Source organism: Stegodyphus dumicola, chromosome 1 (genome assembly GCF_044657685.1).
Source record: "Stegodyphus dumicola isolate Sdum_Otavi_A_Nest chromosome 1, ASM4465768v1".
NCBI lineage: Eukaryota > Metazoa > Arthropoda > Arachnida > Araneae > Eresidae > Stegodyphus > Stegodyphus dumicola.
The window spans coordinates 174,695,448-174,716,638 of record NC_140768.1 but is presented as its reverse complement, the minus strand read 5'-3'; positions in this window follow the sequence as shown (position 1 = coordinate 174,716,638).

Genomic DNA, 21,191 nt, shown 5'->3' with positions numbered 1-21,191 from the left:
CGCGGGCTCTAATATTTGGTGGCAACAAATTTAAATATGAAATGCTGTTTTATGTGGACAACGCAAAATGCCAAAACGAAATTAGTAGCCCTTTGGGGCAAACTGAGCGTTGGGCTAGAAAGTCAGACAATTTTTTACTAATTTAGTATTTGGATTACATTCTTTTGGATAAACGAAAGAATTTATCATTAAAAATTTGCAAAATGTTTTAACAGTTGTAAAAATTTAAAGAGATGATTTTGTACTGCTTTCATGAGGTAGGGCATTCGAAACATCTTTTATGCATTCCAATAATGTTTCAAAAGCCCGTAAAGTTTTCTGTTAATTGTATACAAATGAAATAGATTTTAATTTATGGTAGCTCGACACATTATTAAAATTGCAAAGTAAAAATTGAAATTGTTAAGACGTATGTTTATTGCTAATTTGCTCAATTTATTAATCAACTGCAAGTGATTAATTTGGAAAATAAATTAATGATTGTTATGCTTTACGTCATGACATTTCTCTCAGAATTTAGTATACGCGATGATGCGTATAAGATAAATCAAAGCTTTTGTTTAGGGAAATGGAAGCGTTAATGTTTTATTTACTAAACAAAAGTGGAAATACTTATAAAAGTTATCAGTTGTATGTATTATAAATTAAGTGTATTCTAATCTGTATTTTGATTACGTATATTATTAAAAAATCTGATGTTGATACCACATGACTTCCTTGTACGGCCTATTAAATTATGCACATGTTTTGCTGCATTTCATTTAAACTTACTTCCTGGAATTTAATTGGCGATACTATATTTCTCATTCAATTAATACAGTTCTCACTTCGCGGCAAGGCAAAATACATAAAAACTCAAAATATCATTATCAAAAATTGAAAAATATAGAAAAGCATAAAACACCAAATACAAATATGGCATAAACATATATATGCAAATATAGCATAAATATAAATCAACATAAAACAATTTTTACAGTTAAAATTAAAGTTTCTACACAAAAACAAGCAATTCGCTTAGCGAGCACGAAGGCAGATTTTTCACTGCTCAAAACTGAATGTTTATCTTTGGTCCCACTAGGCAAAAAGGGCACTGAAGGTGTAGAAATTCACTATTCTGATAAGTTTCAAATGTAAACAAATATGGCTGCTCCATTATGATTAGCCGCACTTAAACAACTTTTAAATTGTTAATAATTCTACAGCTATTGCATGCTTGTTAACTAAAGGCATAAAAACGTTAATCGGAACAAAAGAACAATATAAATCAATCATTTAAAAAGCAAAAAATGCATAATTTACCAACTTATAAGAATAAAAAAACTGAGTTCACCTAGCCGAGTAAACAAAGCATATATATATAGTGTGCCCGATTATAACCAAAAAAGGAGTTGCACAATTGCATGTTATAGCAGTCCTATATACAAAATTTCAACGTTCTGAGGCTACTCGTTTTTAAGTTATACGAGATACATACATACGTACATATAGACGTTACGAAATAATATCTTCTGAAATCATTTTAAAACCATTTTACAGACCGTTTTCAGAAAAGGAGTCCTTTATTCTGTCCTTACGCACAGATGTCACTCAAAAACTTCGTTAAATTGTGTTTAATAGCGGTCAAAATGGATATTTTCATTGAAATATGATGCCCGAAAATTTTCGCGATAACAATACTTCCTTTACTTCGTACAAAGAGGTAAAATCCTTCAGTTTATTAATGAGAAAAAATTATCAAATTTGAAATATAAATGAAAGATTTTAACAATGTAACTTATGTTATATTATTTTAACAATGTAAGTTATGTAGTAAATAAGAGATAAGTATTTATATTGGTAAAGAATGTATATTTGTTTCCAGTGTTTTTAAATCATTCAAAAGTAGTTGCGTTTAATGAATCCTTCAGTCTTTGTGGAACTATGTGCTGGACCGTAACTGATTTCAAATGCAAATTGACTTACTACTGATATTAACACTAGAGAATCACGAAACCTTACTGCAGCCAGTCCATTCACTAGAGGCAAACCCTAAAATATACTACCATTTGATCCACTTGATACTGACATGTTGGTAGGTGCAGGAGTGCTAGCTTTTGTCTTTCATATTTTAACTGCTACGAGACTTCTACGTTTATATCACTAAATCTATACATTTCTGGAATGAATGATATAATTAAAGGGAATTGCAGCAATAAAAGGGCAGAATAACTTTAAAGCAAATCCGGTTAATTGAGCTTAAACTAAGCCTAATAGCAATTAAATATTTACACTGACTACCAATAAGTATTTGGACACCTATGCAAATGACGATATCTGCGGTCCTAAGGTACGTCACGGACTCGGCCGGTATATATCGTGTAGGAAACAGCATCGGCTTTAGTTGTATGCAAGATGCCTCGCAGTTCGGAGCTCCCTGATTTCGAGAAAGGTATAATTATCGGGTATTACAAATGTGTCCGATCCTTAAGGGACATATCTAGCGATCTGAAGTACCCAAAATCGACAGTGGCCTATGTGATTAAGAAGTGGAAGGTGAGCGGTGATTGTTGGAATGTGCCCCGAGTCGGCAGACTAACGAAACTGGGAGATAGAGACCGACTAGTGCTGTCCAGATAAATTCGGAAGAACCGCACCCAACCGATGGCCCTCATCCGCGAGGAGTTTCAACAGGCATCCGGGAGTATTATTTCAATGAATACCATTCGTAAGGAAGCACATCTGCTTGGTTTTCATGGTCGTGCTGCTGCCCATAAGCCTTTGATCACAAAGTCCAACCGCGCTGCTCGGTTAATGTGGTGCAAAGCACATCGAAATTGGACCGTAGATCAGTGGAAACGGGTTCTTTGGAGTGCCGAATCAAGGTTCACTCTTTACCGTTCGGATGGCAGGGTCTGGGTCTGGCGTCTACCTGGAGAACGTCTCCTGCCAGAATGCATTGTGCCAACAGTTAAGTTCGGCGGAGGTGGAATTATGGCCTGGGGGTGTTTCTCCTGGTATGGGCTGGGACCCTTGGTCCCCATTCATGGTAAGCTCAACTCCGATGCTTACTGCACTATTTTGGATGACAATGTGCTTCCTACGTTGGGGCAGTTTTATGGGTTGGACCCCTGTTATTTTCAGGACGACGATGCCAGTTGTCATGTTTCGACGTTAACCAAGGCTTGGTATGGTGCCAATGGAGTTCATCGAATGGACTGGCCTGCCCAGAGTCCAGACCTGAACCCTATCGAGAACCTCTGGGACGAGTTGCATCGCCGAATTCAGGGGTGCACTACTCGTGCAAAATCGGTGAAGGAACTTCTATGTCTTCTCCAAGCCGAGTGGAAGAAAATACCACTAGCTGTCATACAAAGACTTGTGGAAAGTATGCCCTGGAGGGTCCACGCTGTAATTACCTCTCGTGGAGGCTCTACCAAATATTGATTTTGAATAAAGTTAGTTTTTCTTTTCTATCACAGGTGTCCAAATACTCGTTGGTAGTTAGTGTATTAACAGCATAGAATGAATGCTCCGTTTTTAATAATTTCTTAAAATTCTAAAATTATTTGAAATTTTGAATCAAATTATTAATAAAATATTATGATGGATGTCATTATACGTTATAAATTGTTTTTTAAATTTTTTTTATAATGGGCCTCCTTCTTGCAGCGATTCTAAATACAGTCAATAAAATTTAAATCTTTACTAATAATTATTTAACAGCAAAGTATTAAATTAATATTTTGTTATTAAATAATCAATTAATTAATTTAAAAATTTGTTGTTGAAAAATTAGCAAAATAAACATTTGTCTCATCAATTCCATTTACAATATGTCTTCATTGGTAAAAGTTGAGGCATCGAAACTGAATTATTATTTGACTCAGAAATGAAAAAATATTTCTCTCACAAAATTTAAAATACCTACTTCAAATAATGCGAATATAGCCATTTTGACCAATATTTTGGCCATAGTTTGAATACATTACAGTATATGCAAACAGTGTAAAATTTAAGAAAAACTTCCCCTTTATTTAGCGTTAGTTTTATATAAAACTACAATGTGCTGTAAAATAAATCCAATCTCAAGTTGATTTCTATTTAGTTTTGCATTTGTTCATCTTTTCCGTGCAACCAACGGAAATATTTTTTTTTTAAACTTCATTCAAAGATACTTTTAGGAGAAACGTTTTCCTTCCTAAATATTTGCCTTTGCGGTGTAACTGGGAGGACATCAAGCTCACAGACGAGAGGTCTGGAGTTTGAATACTGGCAAGCACATCGTTGTTATATCAGGTTCACTGATTTCAATATTTCTAAAAGCCTCTAGACGTGGACACGAATGTACAGGACGATAATTCGTCATAACCAAGATTTGGTGGCTAGACTCTTTCTTTCATAGGCACTGTCTAAGAGGGGGAAGAATGTAAGGAATTTTTTCCTTCCTTAATAACTTTCGTGGAAGTACGTTCTGCTAATAATTGGGAGGCTCAGAGGGTGAATCCATCCGACGAAATTACTGATTTTTCAGGTTCCTTTCTCTGAAATAAACATAATGACTCTACACTTTAAATGCTGCAAAAGTAGCTTAGAAAACTTAGAAAAGACAAAAAATCCCCCATACTCCAAATAGAATTGAAAACTTGTTAATTTGCATGTGGCCCATCCGTTCAACTAATATTGTCATATTAAAAAAAAGTCATTTATTTGCAAAATCATTTAGTACAATTATGCTTACTGGTACTTTTACTTTTATTTAGTCTCCGATGAAGAATTCTGATTTCCATAAAACAAGCAATATTCATTAAAGTTTGGGAACATCTTCTCTTAGTGGCAAGAGGCATTTTTTTCCTTTCTTTCTTTTTTCTTTTTTTCTTATTTAATCAGAATTTATAGATTTTCGCAAAAAATAATTCTGGATATACATAACTTCACCATTTTAGGTCCTGTACTCCACTGTTTCAATAATGCTTGCAAAATGAATCAGTTAATATTGAAGTAGAAACGAACAAAAATTCGAATTAATTAGGAAGCGATTTTTACTAATACCTTAATAATAGGGAATTTATGTTATAGTAAAAACGTTGCTGATATTTTGTGTTATAAAAATATGACGGCAATACAAAACTCTTCTCGACACGAACATCTATTAGTATAAATAAGATTTTCCACTTCGAAGTTTTAGTCGTCTTCTACTATTCTCTAGACACGCTATCCAACATTTAAAATGCAACACCGAAAAGCATTCATTCTATGCTGTGCCATTCATTCTATGAGTGGTCAGAGAGTGATGAAACTCGGCTGACAGAGACAGCAAGAAACAATAAGTGATCTTCGTTTCGTAATGATAAGCATAATACAGAGCGAGAAGAGCGTCGACTCAGTAGGTTGTAGGACCACCACCTTGGACGGCAATACACGAAGCAACACGTCTAGTTACAGAGACAAGGAGACCACGGATGGTGTCCTGAGGAATGGCTCTTCATCCTGTCAACCATTTGCAGCAGTTCGCCCTCTGAACGAGGCAATGGCAAGGTCTGCAAATGGCGTCCAATCGCATCCCAAATGGGATCGATTTGGTGAGACATCAGAAGAGAACGATAGGCAAGAAAGCAACTGTACACCTTGCAGAGCAAGTTAGCTGTTCCAAGCAGTATGTGGTCGGGTGTTATCCTACTGATAAAGGGCATTAGCCACTTCCTGAAGGTAGGGGAGTGTCACAAACCGCAGCACATCGTCCATGTATCGTTAGGCCGTCACAGTGGCCTGAATAGAACTAAAGGTGACCTGAAATCGTACGCGATTGCGCCCTAAACCGTGATGCTATGTTGTCGCGTGGCGGGGCGTTCCACAATTGCTGCCGGATTGGACCTGTCTCCATATTGAAGCCACACTCGTAAGTGATGATTATCATTAAATAAACAGAATTGTGACTCATCTGAGAACACGACCTTGTGCCACTCTGTAGTCCTAATCGCTCGAGTCCGCCACCATTGCAGATGTTGTCGTCTATTATGTAGGGTCAATAGCAGTCTTCTTAACGGATGCCACGAGTGTAGCCACTAGCCATCAATCGACGGCAAATAGTTCTAATCGATATGGGAATATTCAGGGTATCCTGAACATGTTGTAGAATGGAGGTAGAAGTGGCTTGTGGGTGCGCCACCGCTTGTCGGCGGATGCGTCGATCCACGCGTGCTGACGTCATTCTGGATGCACTGACACTTCTGACTGCCCTTCAAAGTCCAATCACCATTCCGCTCATAAAATCATCTGTCTGCTGAAACTACCACCGTTGACTACGGCCTGGCATTCTCTGCTATCATACGCGTCCTCTGAGACAAGAACAAGTTTTCTGAGATGATTTACCTAGCAGAAATAACGGCATGGAAATTGAACATTCTGTAGGTTCCTTCCCTTATACCTTCTTCAAAGTGACCTGAAGAGCTGCGCACTTCACATCATTCCCATAACTCGGTGACATGCGTCTACCCCGAAATTTACATACTTTTCGGGAAACTACTTCTTAATGTTGCATATTTAGTGTCGGGTACCGCATTTAAAAAGGTTAAAAATATAATTTTCAAACAAAATCTTACATGAAATTAATATTAAGAGACATAATTAAAAGTATATTTAAAGAAAAACTATACACTGAATATTAGGCATAATTTTATATTCAAACAATGACTTAATAAGTGAAAAATGTTTATTTGAACATTTTTTAATACATAAATATTAATATTTGTTTTTTATAAGCGATTCTCAATTCTTGCAGTATTTATAAATATAGAACTGAATATTAATATTTGATATTTAGGAAATTACAACTTCATCATGATACTGCAAATTACTTAATGGGCAGTAAATTTAAGATCCCATTTTCGCCATATATCTGATGGCAAATGCATTACATATAGTATATTTCAGCGGTTCTCAACTGGTGGTACGCAAGAGAAAAATAGGTGGTACGCAAAGAGCAAAGTATTTTTAACTATTAAATTCAAAAATCTCGAGAGGAAAAAGAACAATTGATAAAAATTTACTGTGATCGAATTCTAACTGAAGATTTCAAAAATAACATACTTGTTAACTTTCGGCTGAACCTAAAAGAAAAATAATTGAAAAGCGTTTCAAACAAAGCTGTTAAATTTCTACCTTTCTTTCTAAATAAACATTTTTGCACAACCTATTTGTGTGAACACGTGTTTTCTTCCACGTTTTATTTGAAAAACAAATGCAAAATTAAAATTGGATCCTAATTTACGGGTAAGGTTAAGTGAAATAAGACCAGACATAAAGAAACTGATTTCTCTTAGACAGGCCTAAATTTCACACTAAATTTTATAATTAAAGTACTGTAACTTAAATTTTGATAATTCAAATAGTAACCAGTTTTTAATCTAATATTTTTATGTGTGCACATTTACCGTAGCCAATACATTGCGCAAATGGCAAAATATATTTTTTTAATATTTCTATTCAGAAACTAAAAAATAATCATTATAAAATGTAGTAGTGGGGCTAAAGTTTTTCAATTTTTGTTCAGATGGTACGCGGTAGTCAAAAAGTTGAGAAACGCTGGTATATTTCTTCAGTTATAAAATTATATCGTCCGCAGTCCTAAAAAAAGTATTTGTGCTCTTATTAGCCTAAAGAAGCGTTATCTCAGAAGAGCTATTAGGCTCGAAACGGCATTTTGCGTCGAATCATTATAAATGGCTGTATCACTTTTCAAATTGTTACCACTAAATATTATCGCTCTGTATTATATTTATCAAAATTAAATAATGGAGAATCTGCATAAATGTATGTATGTTTCTCGCACTGTGAAAAAAAACAATGATAACTAGAACCATTAGATTTTGAATAATGTAGTCCCTCACCCAATTATGGGCACCTGGAAGCCCGAATTTAGAATTTTGATTTTGTTTTATTATCTATTTAACATTTTTTTTAAACTTTAATGCAATTTTGATTAAGAAACTCAATGATTTCAAAGCGAGCAGTGGCAACTCACCGTACAGAATAAAATATTTTTATGTCCAGCGCGCCAGACTGTCTGTCAAAAATTCTAAAGGTATTCTGTTTTTAAATATTTTTACCCTAAGCGGGCGTTAGCTCAAATGCTATCGAAACGTGTATGTATGTGTAAATGAAAAAAAAGTCCTTTGGGCGTACTATAAAATCTGAAAACTTTCCAATTTTTTTAACAATATAAAATTATTCTTTTAATACTTTATTGTAAGCAAGCTTGAGTCATTTTATTTTGAAGGTATATTTTTAATGTTAAATTTTACTTTTAGTTTTCTTCTAAAGAAAAAAGAATAAAAGGAACACATACATACATGTATATTTAATATAGGTGCAACAAATATATTACATATTTTATAGGTATTGCGCCCTGTATTTTAATTTTCGTTTGTATACAAGCTTTGGGAAGTAAAACGCATAAAGAGCGAAGAGTTTGCGAGATAATATTACGTCAGAAAAAATGTTGTCTGATAGAAAAAAAATTGGGAGAATGGAAAATAATGAAGAAGCAGATTTTCCTTTACAGCTTTTTAGCATCTTGCTCAACCATCGTTAAACGATTTTACTGCTACTCTCCTTCAAACTAAACTTTCAACCACTAACTCAGTTTGCGAAACAGTTGTTATAGGAAATGAGGCTTAAGTCGGGCTAGAAAAGAAATAGCGCGAAAAAGATTTGGTGCGTGTTCCGGAGGAGAAACGCCTCGGTATTATTTTCCGAAACAAATTTTACAAGCTTCACTCCGGTATTGTTCAGAATAATTTCAAAATTTCATCCACTGAATTAGTATTGTTTGCGAAGATTTATCCAGGCAGACGTTTACTAAAAGGCACCATGCTAAAAACGTTCTGTTCTGAACACGGATAGCAAGTCTAGCATGCAATTTCAGCATGATGGTGAAGTGATTGTTTGGACTCGCGTCTGTAGTTTTCTAAAACGTAATAAAATTATAAGTTCCTAGATTGGTAATAATTTCGAATTACCCATCACGCGTACATGAAACAGAATGTAATAGGAAAGTTATAGCTTGTATAGTGACATAATTTATCATCCAACTAAACGACTTTGATGAGCGTGCTGCAGTTCATTTCTTTTATAATAACGTTATATTAATTTCCAGAGAAACAGCGTGTTATACAAAATCGTATTACAAGTAAGTAAAAACACCAAAACTAGGGTAAGCTAAAAAACATTAAAAAAGTGCACTGTTTTAATTTAAAAAATGTAAGAAATATGCTCAATTGAAATAATAGCTGTATTATTTTATTATTTTAAAGTTATCGTCGGTATGAATACTGGGAACAGTTCTTTATTTCTCCATGCCTTCTGAAGACTATGATGTTTAATGAAGATTAAGGATTATTCACATTTTATGTGAGAATAAATTTATGAAAAGAAACTTAAAAATTCTCTCTTTAGAATGTTCTTTTGGGATACTGATGGCAGAAAATGATGAATATAAAGTTCATAGAATCCATTCTCAGGAGGCAGAGTTTAAATGGAATTTAGATAAATGACTCTCGTAGGGTTTATTTTGAGTAAAACCTCAAACACATCTTCTTTATTACTCGCTTTTAAAGACAAGCAAAGTCTTTTGCTGAAAACAGAAATAATTGCGGAGGAAAAAACACTTTAATTTTCTCAATAGAAGTAAAACACGCCAAACTGAAACATAAAATTAGCATAGAAATCACTTTGCGTTTAGCGTAGAATAATCAAGAACTCAATGGATTTCGAGGGCAAACAGATACAGGTTCCTCTTCATCAACAGCAAAGAAATCTGCAAGCCTGATGATGCTGTGACTCTGCAAGACTCAATCTTGCAGGTTTCTTTGTTGATGATGAAGAGGGATCTGTACTTCTATACCTTCGAAATCGATTGAGTGCTTGACTAAATCTATAGCTTGATTATTGATTATACGCCAATAACAAGCTTGTAGCTATTCTAATTTTATACCTTAATTTCCCGTTTAATTTCTTTCAGGTTTCGCATTGTTAACCAGTGTCTTAAATTTAATGTTTTCAAAGCGGTCAAGCCTCCATTAGAAAGAATAAATTGAAAAATCAAAGAAAAAAGGGAATAATCGTATTCAACGTCGAAATGTATTTAATATTTTAATAATGCTAGCACAATATTATGCTGCAAGTGGATATGTTTTCCATTGTTTTCTATCCATTGAGTTAACAGAAACCTTGCTATAAAGATGCTTTATTGTACAGTATTAATTTACAATGCAGATGCTTGTATTTCCATTAAAATGTGCTCTGTATTAAGTTACAAATCCCGGCCGTTTAAAAAATAATTAAATAAGGTGTCCGGCAGATTAAAAAAAATTAAATAAAATGCCCGGCAGTTTAAAAAAAATGAAGTTACTTCTGACAGAAACACAAACTTCACATCTTTATTTCGTAGATTTTCTGTTGATCAAGCCTTGTGAAATTACACGTATTCTTATATGTGAACTTTCCAGATCTTTTTGTGTAAGTGAACTTTTTGCATAAGTAAACTTTTCAGATTCTGGAAGGTCTGTGCATTTGGTGTTTGGCGGTTTAAGGCTTTGCACACATACTCTGTAGCAGTAGTACTCAGACTATGGGTCGTTACCCCATTTGGGGTCGCGTAAATTTATGGGGGGTCAAAAGGTAGATAAAGATCTTAGAAAAATCTGGAGTGATGATATATAACTAAGGGTCGACTCTTTGACATAGGTCGAGAAATTGTGTTTTTCTTTTCGGGGGGGAGTCGTTTATATTTTCATGGGATCGCACTGCCATAAAATTTGCATAAAACCACTCTATTGGGTTGAAGTCCGGTTGTGAAATTACAAGGTATTTCTCCCGCCTTCTTAGCGAACCTTCGTGGTGTAGTAGTCTGCACGCTCAGCGCGTAATTGAGAGGTCCGTGGTTCGATTCGCAGAGAAAGCATTGCAAAGTTTCCATCTTGCCTGCTTCCAAAAATACCGAATTTCTCTCTAGTGGCGTCAGAACTAAAAGGGTGTTGGATAATGATTCTCCTCACATAGGATTTGGCGATTGGGTCCCTTAAAACCTCAGTTGCCCTGTCCCCAAAAGGGGGAGTATATAAGATATTTCTCCCGCCTTCTTAGCGAGCCATCGTGGTGTCGTGGTCTGTATGCTCAGCTTGTAATTGACAGGTCTGTGGTTCGATTCCCGGCGAAGGCGTTGTAAATTTTTCATCTTGCCTGCTTCTAAAAATACCTAATGTCTCTACAACATTATCTTTGAGTTTCACTAATAAGTTTGATTTAACTATATTTTCCCTTTTGCCTTCGCTCATTCCAGGATTAATATACTCGTATATTTTAATAGAAATCCATTCTACTCTAAACTAAGAGGAATAACGCATAGGCGGTGTATGTGTTACCGGCAAGCAAGCGGCGTTTACGCTGCTTGCTTGCCGGCCATTGAATTTCTCTCTTGAATAACCGCTCTCTTACGTCAGATTGAAATTCGTCAATACAGATTGTTTTCGTAAGTTACAACTTTGAACCAGTACTAGTACTTTTAGGTGAATCTTGTAACCTTTCTAGACATAGTTTTAAGAAAAGCTTATGTTTACAGTCAGATCCAGGTGACTGGTGTTTTTGTGTTGTATTATTTTAACTCTCAAATTTGTAAAGTATATTAATTTAAAGTATATTTGTGCCTGTTTACTTGAAGAAGTTAGTTATTCTAGCGATGAAAACGCGTCACCCACAAAATATACTTAACACATGAGCAATGTAAGTTGAATTAGCTTAATTAAGTTAAGCCCCATAGGGGCATTACAGGGTGAGTATGCTGATCAAACCATACGAGTGGTACCTTCTGTTTCCAAGCATTCTGACATCAGAGATCCTTGATACAAAGAATTATTGTAATCCATTAGCAAAATGTCTGGACCAACAGTGAAGTAGGAGGAGTTTCACAGGAGTTTCAAAACCTACATATCTGTGATCAATTGCAGAACTTTCATTAAAGATGCGCAGCTAGTATGGCTATTTTTGATGATTCTCACGCATATAAAACTATTAAATTCCTTCTAGGGAAACGGGATATTCAGTGAACAAGGGAACTCATATGACGCTTTGTGGGACATTTAGATTCTGGGCAAACTCCATTAGAAATCGACGTCTTTCCTAGAATAAACTATTTTTGCTCTCTGCTTTAATTTAAACCTGTCTTTGTGTCATAATGAATGAATATTGATAATGCTCAACTACTTTAAATAACTCTACGCACCCAAATTCTAACATCCGATCGCGCACACGTTATCAGTCCACTAATTTGCATATTTATTGTGCTAGCATATGCACAGTAGTCCAATTTTGCGATCATTTTGAGATAATTAGCATAAATACTGACAGCCAGTGTCTAATGTTTTAGACTGAACTGAGCATATTTTTTTTCAGATTATCCTTACGTTTGACGAGCAATTAACTATCATTGGTTTGCTTGTAAGGATCTTAAGTTTTACTAACGTTTATTTTATTTTAAATCTTTACTATCACTTCTTATTTTCTACTTCCGGCCAGAATTATAAGCGTTAAGGTTTTTACGCAAAGTTTGTCTGGCGAACGCCAAGTATTTAAGTTGTGGCCTTTTGCCAAGCGAGAGAGAGGAAGCAGTGAGTCAAAGCAGGCCGCTTACCTTAGAAGTTACTTAGTTGCTGTTTGCCTTCCAGGCCAGAGGTTTTAATCCTCTTGATAAATTTAAACGTATTGTAGAGTTCACAGTCTCTGTACTACATACGCTTCCTGTTAATATAAGGCCAATCTTCCACGTTTATTATTCTAAAGTTAAATTAGAGTTTAGTTTTAGGTTTATACTTTTACGTTAGACCCCAAGTAGCGGGTCAGTGTATTCCGAAGTACGGAAGTTATTGTATATGGAGAAAAATAAAGGGTTTTGTATACCCTTCGTCTGTATCCTGTCTACTTACCACAATTAGTGAACATAGCTTTAGTAAGTCTCTGTTCCGAGTCAGGTCCTTGTATGTTCCCGAAGAAGGTAAGAAGGAACATTGACCCTGATAGTGGCGCCCAACGAAGAAGAATAACCATGGCCGAGTTTCAAGAAGAACCTGTGCTGCCTGCAGAAACGGCTCAGAATCCAGAAATGCCAGCTGCCGCCCTGGAAGGATTTGGTTACATCGTCCAGACCATGCGCGCTTCGATGAAACCAGAAGCAACATTTAATGGAAACTCACCGGTAACCAGTTTTTTGGAAAAATTGGATGACCACTTCATGCTCTACCCCATGCACGAGTTTCAAAAAGTTACCTTAGCTACCAGCGCTTTGAGGGGCCAAGCGCTTAACTGGTTCAAATGTATAGGCAGAAGTCTCTTGGGTCAAGCAGGAAGTCCCACCTATACTTACGAAAATTTCAAGACTGCCCTACTAAAATTCTTCCCTGTTGTAAGGGATCATGCGAAATTAGAAACGGAACTTTTCAGTATATATCAACAAAGAATCGAAAACCTCTCGAGCTTTATTCTAAGAAAAATTCACGTTTTCAAGCTCTTGTATGGAAACTGTCCGGATCCTGAAATAATTCAAGTGATTTTGCCGAGGTTACTACCCAAAGTGCAAGACTTTATTGAATTGAGAAATCCGACTACACTGGAAAAGTTATTTGAGCTAGCAATCCAGTTTGAAAGTAGAAGAACGGCGGACGTCGAAAGAAGACGCCAATATCAACAGCGAAACCAATTTGGTACGCCAAGACTACAGCAAACTCAAGCACACGGCTACGGAGAAAAAGCGAATCAGTGCGCAAGGAAACCCGAGCATTCAAAAACAGCCGGCGAACGTCGACAGTTACAACCCAGGAAAAAAGTCTCAAGGCCAGTGGAAAAAGAAGGAAAGCACGGAAAGGAAAAATAATTTAAACTAAAACGGATTTCTGCTGACGGGAGGGTGCGGAAATCCGAAGGCCAAGAAAACCCCTCTTCCTACAAGTTAAATACAGTAATGGTGAAAAATCTGACTCTTCCGAAGATTGAAGTCTTGGTGAATAATATCCTAGCCACCGCACTCCTGGATACAGGCGCGCAGTGTTCCTGTGTGGCAGAACATTTTTTTAGGAAGTATTTTCGCAAATAACGCATATATAATTCGGATAATACGACAGTGTTAGCGGCGCAAGGAGAAAAATGTAAGTGCGTAGGTAAAGTACCGTTGTATATCCGTATCAAGGACGAACAAGTAAAGGTGATGTTTTTTATAGTAAAGAATCTGCAAGCACATATAATTTTAGGAATAGATTTTCTTTCAGAAGCACAAGCTACGCTGGATTTTAATGAAGCGTCCCTTAAGCTGACAATGAAACCAGTTCGTACAGAAAACGGTGAACCGCCGATGTTAAAAACTTGACCACCTCTCTAATGACGAGCAAGGAAGAATCCGACAAGTGGTAAGTGAATTTGCTTCGTTATTTAGTGATATTCCAGGATTTACTCAGGTTACTAACCATAGTATTGACACCGGAGATGCAATGCCAGTTCGTCAAAAACCATACCGGTATGATAAGAATAAGGAAAAAAATTATAGAATGGCATATTACCGATATGCTACGTAAAAAGATCATAACGCCCATCTCAAGTAGTTATGCTAGCCCGGTGGTTTTATGTAAGAAAAATAATGACTATCCTTTGACGCATCCAAAAAGATGGAGATTCGCTATTGATTACCGTAAATTAAACTCCATAACTAAATATCCGGTATATCCGTTACCGATCATAGAAGAAATTTTAAGGAACATAAAATCAACCAAATTTATGACGACTTTAGACTTAACGACTGGTTATTTTCAAATAGGGGTTAGGCCTGAGGACGTGCCTAAGACTGCTTTTATAACCAAGTCTGGCACTTATGCATTTTTGCGTATGCCGTTTGGCCTTTCAGGGGCCCCGGCAACATTTCAGCGATGCATGGACATTGTGTTAAGACCTGTTCCTGGAAAGTCCACATTTATCTATTTAGACGATATCATTATTACTACTGATAATCTCGACCAACATGTACAGGATTTAAGACAGGTGTTTTCTTTATTGAATGAGGCCGGTCTAAAAGTTAATGTTGAAAAGTGCAAATTTGCAGCCCCTGAATTAAAATATTTAGGTTAAAAAATATCTCAAAAAGGAATCCAGACAGACGAATCAAAAATAATCGCTGTACAAAAGTATCCGACTCCAAACACGGCAAAGAAGCTCTCTTCTTTTCTAGGACTTTGTTCATATTATAGGTCCTTCATAAAAGATTTTGCGGCTATCGCTGAGCCATTGTTAAAATTAAAAAGGAAAAAGGCAAGATTCTCATAGACGGCCGAAGCCAATAGTGCTTTCGAAAAATTAAAACAAGCATTAACGCAAGCCCCTGTGTTGAAATTTCCTGAAAAGGATGAAAATTTAGAAATTTCAGCGGATGCTTCGGATTATGCGGTAGGAGTGGTACTTTCGCAAAATCAGCAGCCCGTGGCATTTTTTAGCCGAACTTTAAATCAAACACAAAGAAACTATTCCGCGACCGAGAGAGAGGCACTTGCAGTTCTGTTAGCAGTGCAAAAGTTCCGAGTCTATTTTGGAAAGGCGCCGATAACAGTGTACTCGGATCAGGCGGCGGAAACTAGATTGTACTCAGGGAAAAATTTATCCCCAAGGTTAATAAGATGGACACTCAAGCTGCAAGAATATAATCTGGTAATCAAGCATACCCCCGGAAAGGAAAATATCGTAGCAGATGCCCTATCAAGAATTAAAATAGACGGACAAGTTAATACCGTAAAGGTGGCAATGCTTACAGCATGTACAATAAATTCCCGAGAAACTGTAATAACCGAACTGGGTAAGGATCCTGAGTTTGGAAGTATTTATGAGTATTTAAAGGATCCTGAAAATTTTAGCCACCAAGATATTGTGTCGATAAGAAATAGGGCGGCCCATTACGAACTAATAGATGGTCTATTATTTTATACAAAAACTACAAATTCCAACAACGAATTTCGACCTGTTATCCCAGCTAGTCTTAGATTAAATATCCTGCAGGAGTTACATGGCAGCCCTTTAGCTTCTCATGCTGGTATTCGAAAAACTATCCAACGCGTACGCGAGGCAGTCTATTTTCCTGAACTGCAAAAGTTAACAAGGGCGTATGTCCAGTCCTGCCCAACATGTCAAGCAGTTAATTATATTAATTTCCGCCCGGCCGGGTTTCTAAATAGTATTAAATCCGATTTTCCAAATGAAATAATTGGCATCGATTTATTGGTCCCTTTCCCAAAAAGTCAGTTAAATAAAAGTTGGTATCTCCTTGTTATGGTTGATCATTTTAGTAACTGGACCGAAATTGTTCCCTTAAAACGAGCTTCCGCGAATTTAGTTACTGATTCTATTTTAAATAAATATATTTTAAAATACGTGGCGCCCCTAAAAGTTATATCGGATAATGGTCCTCAATTTGTAAGTAATGTATTTGAAGACATGTGCCAAAAACTGGGCATACGTCATTTAAAAATGGTCCCGTATCGGCCGCAATCAAATATAGCGGAACGGGTCAATAGAAATATAGTGAAAATTATCCGTAGTTATGTTAAAAATTTTCATAAAAGCTGGGATAACTATGTCAATGAATTTGCTTTCGCCCTTAGGACCGCAAAACATGATACAACGGGCAAAACTTCTGCTGAGTTATTTTTAGGCAGAAAGATTATAACGCCGTTAGATAAATTATTTTATGTGCAACAAAGAGCCCCAGAATTTAAAATGGGTGATATAGAAAAACTAATTAAGGACGCAAAGAAGAATACGGAAGTAGCACAAAGAAAACAGAAGCTCTATTATGATTTGAAACGACGGGGAGTAACTTATAAAGTAGGGGATGAAGTTTTAAAAATTAAGCATTCACTTTCTTCAGCACCAGAAGATAAAACTGCCAAATTTTTTTCACGATTTGAAGGACCATATGTTATAGAAAAAATAACTCACGCTGTTGTAGTGTTAAAGGCAAGAAATGGTGAAACCTGTTCCGCAAACATTGATCAAATCAAGCCCTACTTCGATCGTAATAAAATGCAAATATTTTCAGATCTTTTGCAGGATCCGGCACAGCAGACACCGCAGGCACAAGCTCCAGAGGTGGAAAAACGACAAGTACAAGGGCAAGCCAATAAGAGGCAGGAGCAAGTGAAAAGAAAATTGCCCCGCGGAAAAATTGAAGGTAGCAAGAAAAAGAAGCCGTTCCACCGTCCAGGAAAGAGAGTTCACGAACACCCCCAGAATGAAGAAGGGAGAAGGACGACGTATGTGAAGAGAACCAGAAGAAATGACGGCAACTATAACCCGGCTCTAAAACCGAAGATCTACTCATCCGACAGGACTCTCCGCAGCAAAAGTCGCCGAACTGCGGAAGGGCCATCAGCGGCGGAGGAAAAAGTACAAGGAAAATTTGAACGGCCAGCAACGAGGTCCAAGCAGGAACACGACAGAAGTTTAACGGTTCCGCCAAGACCAGCTGCCATCAAACGGCCAAGACCACAAGCAGAGGAGAAAAAGAAGGTATTCAAGGGTGACCGAACTGGTGAATAAAGGAAGCTTCCAGAGGAAGGCACTGAAGGGCGAGCCCGTACAAGAAGGAGGATAAATCAAACAACTATCCTCAATACGTTTAAAGACTGGGCCCAGAAAAGGATGTCCGAATATCACAAAGATAAATAAAATTTTATGTTACTTTGCAAACTTAAGTTAATCTTTCATTCTTACTGCAAGTGGCAGATTTCAAGAAGTTTTACCTCATGCGAGGTCTACCTTTATCGCCAAAAGGGCGAGAAATGAGTTGTTACCGATTTTGGTAGTATGTTTTTCAATTACTCGCGCGTAAAACTAAAGTTGATGTATAATAGCGTTGTGTAAAGACTTAAATATTGTAAAAAGTTATTGTATAAATTTTATTTAAAACATTCTAGCAAGAAAGAAGTTTTAGTCTGAAAGACTTTTTGATATGTATTATTTCAATGTAGAAAGAATTGGCACTTGCTTTGAAAAGAATAGAAGTTAACAATGTACTACTAATGTATGTTTTCAAATGTGTAAAATTAACGGCATGTTGATATGTTCTTATATACAATGTGAACTGTTATTTTAAATGTTAAGAAATACCGTGATATGGTAAAAGCGAATGTTAAAATTTTTTTAGTCGTGTGACTGCAAAAAGACTAAATCATGGAGAATATGTGTTAAAGGTTGAATGATGTAGTTAGGCTCTCTGACGCTACACTTTAGAGTTAGACACTTTCAGAATAGTACCTCAGGGTTTAGAGTTGAAATTAGGGTGTGTTAAGAGGTCTTGTTATGTTGAATTTTAACACGTTACTGTTTTGATTGTAGGAGGAAGTGTGGAACACGTAGACAGAAACACATTCGTGTTTGGTGTTCTTTTACAACACATGTCAGAGAGCACGGGGAGAATTAATTAAAATAGTCATGAATGAAATAAGAATGTTAAGAGAAGTATAATTGTATATGTTACTTGCCATTTCATTGTGTAACATTTCATTAAACTAGTTTTCCTTCCAGATCTCTGGAAGGAACCAGAATTGAATAAAAGCTCCTGTTTAGATGCAGTACAGATGAAAAAAAAGTGTGTATCCTGGGAGCTGCTATTGTAAAAAAAACAAATTTCTTTCTTTTAAATTTCTAGTTTCTAGCGAAAAATATTTGTAAAAGATTGGCCTCGCGTTAGATTCTAGAGCTAAAAGTTTTCAACAAGGTCGTTTTAGACCTCAGTTTCAAACTAATTAACTCTGGCGGGAAGTATGTAAGGATCTTAAGTTTTACTAACGTTTATTTTATTTTAAATCTTTACTATCACTTCTTATTTTCTACTTCCGGCCAGAATTATAAGCGTGAAGGTTTTTATGCAAAGTTTGTCTGGCGAACGCCAATTATTTAAGTTGTGGCCTTTTGCCAAGCGAGAGGGAGGAAGCAGTGAGTCAACGCAGGCCGCTTACCTTAGAAGTTACTTAGTTGCTGTTTGCCTTCCAGGCCAAAGGTTTTAATCCTCTTGATAAATTTAAACGTATTGTAGTGTTCACAGTCTCTGTACTACATACGCTTCCTGTTAATATAAGGTCAATCTTCCACGTTTATTATTCTAAAGTTAAATTAGAGTTTAGTTTTATGTTTATACTTTTACGTTAGACCCCAAGTAGCGGGTCAGTGTATTCCGAAGTACGGAAGTTATTGTATATAGAGAAAAATAAAGGGTTTTGTATACCCTTCGTCTGTATCCTGTCTACTTACCACAATTAGTGAACATAGCTTTAGTAAGCTCTCTGTTCCGACTCAGGTCCTTGTATGTTCCCGAAGAAGGTAAGAAGGAACATTGACCCTGATATGCTAGACCAGTCTATACTACTAGATCCAGATGGCATATATGAAATAAACAAAACAGGAAACATTACTGATTGTTTCTGAGCAAGGAATTCTTTTAATCAATCACAGGCTAATTGCTGCTATTTTATTGGGTATGATATATTGTTTTTAGAGAGTGTGAGATCTTCTGCAATAAAAAGTCTGATTTTTTTAGTCAAAGAAGTTTAACTATCATAAATACTAGCAAAGGATTGCTTTTCAAGATAAATGGCTTACATAACTATTTGATAGGTAACGTACTTTGTAATAGCAATTTATAATAGCATAAATACTACAAGTACTTTATAATAGCAATTTCCTACCATGCTACCATTGCCTCAGTCCGTAACTTTATAAGGTATTTCTCCCGCCTTCTTAACGAGCCTTCGTGGTGTAGTGCCTTCGTGGTAAATCTTCACGTTGGGGGCGTATTCCAGAGGTCCACGGTTAGACTCACGGCGAAGGCGTTTGCTCTTTTTTCATAACTCCTGCGATTGGGTCCTCTAAAAACCCCAGTCGACCTTTAAAAGGGGGAGTGTGTAAGGTATTCCTCCCGCATTCTTGGCATGCCTTCTTGGTGTGGTGGTCTGCACGCTGGGCGCGTATTCCAGAGGTCCGTGGTTCGATTCTCGGCGAAGGCGTTGCATATTTTTCATTTTTCCGGCCTCGAAATAACCTAATGTTTCTAAAACTTGCATGTTGATAAAACATTATCTAAATAATTTTTTGGTAGTTGTTGACACTTCATATAGAAAGTAGGTTTTCAACCAATAAATAAATAAATAAATAAACATTACAGCAAAAGTTATATAAAAATGATTTTATTTGTTTCTTCCATACATTGCAGTAAATCTTTCAAACTACATCAAAAGCGTTCTTTGAAATTTTCAGCGCTAAAACACACTAATAAAATTTGCAAATTTCGAATGCAGGTAATAAGAAAACTGCAAATTACATTTTCCTTATTACCTGCATTCGGAGAACTAAATATCAGACATTTTAAGTCTAATAAAAACGAACAATGTTTCCCATTCTTAAGACCATTTTTACCTAAAAAGCACAAACAATAAAATAAAGCAAACTATATTCTCAAATAATTTGACTACCTCTAATTCTTCTAAAATTAGCAATTTGTACAATTTTAATAACTGCAGGCGCTGCTTTATCTTCCTAATTAAAATACAAGATAAACACAAGCGTACATAAACGGACGACCAACACGTTGGCGTGAAAACAATTGCCAGGGAGAAGCATTTTTGATTCTAGCTGATTTCTTTTGAATTTTCTTCCCATGATGCCAGATACATCCTCCTAAATGTGTGATAAATTTACACATTATGATTAGGTGTGCATAAAAAAGTAAAGGAAAGTAAAGAAACACTTACGAAGATGCTTAGTTATATTATATAAACTAACTTATGAAGCAAAAGTGTTGAGATCCAATGCTTCAAACTTATTTAATCGAATTATAGAAAGTAAACTCAGTTCTGAAGGAAAAAAATAGTAATCTGAATATAAAATTTAAGTCTAATCGGGAAATTATGGATAAAGAATTGAGCAGTCGCTTTAACAATCTTACTGTGAAGATAACCGAGACAGGTCATAAACAGATATTCTCATTAACAGAAGGTCACGATACGAAGGTTTCTGTCTGTTAGGAATTATCCATTAAATCTGAGTTCATTCGTCTCTTCGAGGGTTTCGGAATTCAGGTACTGTTCATTCTAATAGGAAATGTCTCCTACAGTACACTATCCGTTAATGGA